Genomic DNA, 3454 nt, shown 5'->3' with positions numbered 1-3454 from the left:
AATCACAAATTATAGATCATCCCAACTCTATTTTGATCTGCGAAAAGAAACAAATCCTATTTAAAACAGGTCGCCATTGGAGAGATAATATTAAAAGTTTTGTTCCATATTCCCATGACTTCACTACCACAAACACATTTGCATTCAACTCTATATCAATTATGTACAATTCCCATAAACTTTGTAGGAGACAATTAGTTATGCAAAACAAGTTTCATAGAATTGACATCTCACTGTGTTGAAACTAAGTTTTTCCATATCAATTTGAACAGAATACTACCAAAGAAATAAAGTTACAAAGCTTCATTACAACTAATGAAATAGGGCACTAACCGAAAAACAACATTTTCATTTTCATTTTTTTTTTCATAAAGACTTTAATTGAACATCTCACTTATGGTCAACAATTCATACTCAAATTAAACTATATTTAAACTAATCTGTTATATATAATATTAAAATATTTTATTTTAACATATTTTTAATAAATAAATATCAAATCAAATTGATATTCATATAATTAAATTAATTTAAAAAATATTTCTCAACATACATGCACATCACTTTGACCTACGGTACAATTTTATTTTTTTTTTAAAGAAAAGTGAATTATATATTCGTTGTTTTGCGATGAGTCCGATCTTGTCGATGGGAAAGAAAGCAAACACGAGGATTGTGATTCGACTCGTGGAATTGAATTAAGATAAAACGCGTCCGGAACCAACGATGGCTTCACAGAGACGCATATGACAATGAGAAGAGGAAGAGTTTCATAAGCGCGTACAAGATTTGTACGTACTTGTTGGACATCACGGAAATTTCCTGCCACTTTCGAGGTGGGAGTAGGAATAGATACTCTGAATTTCTGGAAGCAACGAAACTTCCTGCAACCTTCATGGCTTGGAATAAGAATTGTGAAAGCAATGAATATATAATTGCTTCGAAGTAATCTTGCATGGCTTGGAATAAGAATTGTGAAAGCAATGAATATATAATTGCTTCGAAGTAATCTTTTTGTGAATTGTGGGTCAGCCGCTTCAGGAATTCAAAGTTGCAGAGAAGATATAGCTTCCGCATCAAGAATTATATGCTTGCTTTTTCTTATATTAAAGGGGATACTGGCAAACGAGGAAATTCAATTATCACGGAGCTGAGCTTTATTGAGACATTGAAGCGTTGTAATTGTGCAGAGATCATTGTAATTGTGCAGAGATCAGGGAAGGATAGAAATTTTCAATCTGGCGAGTATTAAAATGGGTTGCCCGTCGTTTCTTCACCGGAAGAAAACACCGGCCGACACACCGCGTCGACAATCACAAATGTCGAATATTTTTTCATCGAAATCTCGACCGACGTCTGATCTCTCTAGCAGACGCGCGGCTGCTGGTTCTGACAAAACGCCATCCAACCGACGCCGGAAACTGTCGCTCAGCCGAAGAAGCGATGGCGTGTCGGACAAGAAAGTCGATAAGCTTTCCGTCGGTGTCGGTGCGGGCACGTCCGGGTCTGCGGTGCCGAGTAATGCAGATCTGGAGGACGTGTTCAAGAAATTCGACGCCAACGGCGACGGGAAGATTTCTCCGTCGGAGCTGAGAGATTTGATGAGATCGTTGGGTGGGAATGCGACGGATGAAGAGGTTGGGGCTATGGTTTTGGAGGCGGATTTGGACAAAGACGGTTTCATCGACCTGTCGGAGTTTGTGGCTCTCAACACCGACCACACAGTAAGCAGTTCGCGCAGAATCCAGGACTTGCAGGATGCATTCAATATGTTCGACAAGGACCGGAATGGATTAATCTCTCCCACTGAACTTCATGAAGTTTTGAAGAGCCTGCAAGAGCCTTGCACTCTCAGTGACTGCCACAATATGATCAAAGGCGTCGATTCAAATGGCGATGGGCAGGTCAACTTTGATGAATTCACGGCCATGATGACCAACCCATCTGATAACTCGTGGACTACCAGGCCTTAATTGCTTCACCAGCTAGCTTTAAGTGTTCTCTCTCACATTGATATGATATTCCTTGATATGTTTCGAGCTCTCCATATCTCTCGCATGTATATATTCCTTTATATGTTTCAGAAAAATGAGAGCAGTAGGAATATTTTACAGTGTAGCGTCGGGAAGATTGTAACATACGTGGCTCCGTATCGTGCGTGACCTTTAAATATGTAAATAAATCGGTTTAATTATATTTTAATCTGGAATTTATCTGCGTCATCCTTGCAATTTAAATGTATTATTTTCTAAAGAACATTTTAAATTCAAATTAAAATGATCTAATCCTTTCAAAAAAATTGATGTATAAATGTGTAGTTCATCTTTTCAATCTTAAATTTAATTATTTCCAAAAGCGATAGCCCATGCTGGGTAGTCTCCTATGTATTAAAATTTAATGGCATCTTTTGAATATTGGAAATTGCTTTCTATTATCTTATTGTTCTGTGTGCAACATGATATTATGGAAGTTTTCGAGAAGCGTATGCCAGAAGTTTCACGTAAAATGGGTTTATATTTTTGAAATAGATATTTTTATGTGAAGGGGAGATTTCATTTATAATGTATTTATATAATTTCACGTAAAATGGGTTTATATTTTTGAAATAGATATTTTTATGTGAAGGGGAGATTTCGTTTATAATGTATTTATATAATTGAAATAATTTGGGAAAACAATTTGCATATCAGTATTTTATTAAATATCACATATAAATATAATAGTTATTAATTTTAGCGAGAAATTATATTTTAATCATACAATTTAATTAGTTGAAAAAATATCTCAACTAAATATGAAATAAGAGTTATTTGAGTTGGATTAAATCTTTCAAATCCAACTAATTAACAAATAATTAACTCACATTACAATTACATTTATGATGATGAATCTCATTTAATACGGACAAGGGACAACATAAGTAGCAGTTAAATCTCCAAGTCCCTCCCTTAACCAGTGCTTGTCTTTGATCTCCATATTTGTAAAGTCTTCATTAGCTTCTTTAAATATCTTCGAAATCACATAGAGAAAACTCCATCAAGTTGTCTCATAACTCTAGTAAAGGTGTAGTTGGCAAACTGGATTACCGAGTTCCACTTTAGAACTCCTCCCGAAGTCAATTGCTGAACAATGTCCAAGCTGTCGCATAACTTCATTAGAAGACCACTCTCAAATCTTCAACAAATGAGGGATCCTTCCCTAAATCCACAGCCACAACGGCCAAACTATCTAAACAACCTTCCATATTGAGTTTCACTTCCCTCCATATTAAGTTTCACTTCTACTTGATCTCATAAATAGTAGCTTTAGACACAATCAATCCATAGTAGCTTTAGACACAATCAATCCCGTGTTTACAATGAATAAATTACTATTTATTCTATTAACGAACTCCCATCCACCATCCACCTAAATACATAAGTACCAGGTTATTCTCTCTAAATACATAATGTAT

At 35.6% G+C, this 3454-nt stretch overlaps 1 pseudogene; it reads left to right on the top strand.

Moving 5' to 3' along the window:
- Positions 1 to 1017: 1017 nt before the first annotated feature.
- On the top strand, positions 1018 to 2202 carry LOC149185759 (polcalcin Cup a 4 pseudogene; annotated as a pseudogene).
- Positions 2203 to 3454: the final 1252 nt, after the last annotated feature.

The sequence above is a fragment of the Pinus tabuliformis genome, chromosome 3_1, assembly GCF_031772625.1.
Source record: "Pinus tabuliformis cultivar Carrire ecotype Pingquan chromosome 3_1, CPIR1, whole genome shotgun sequence".
Classification (NCBI taxonomy): domain Eukaryota; kingdom Viridiplantae; phylum Streptophyta; class Pinopsida; order Pinales; family Pinaceae; genus Pinus; species Pinus tabuliformis.
The sequence above is the reverse complement of the archived record's forward strand: the minus strand, read 5'-3'. Positions and strand labels throughout refer to the sequence as shown.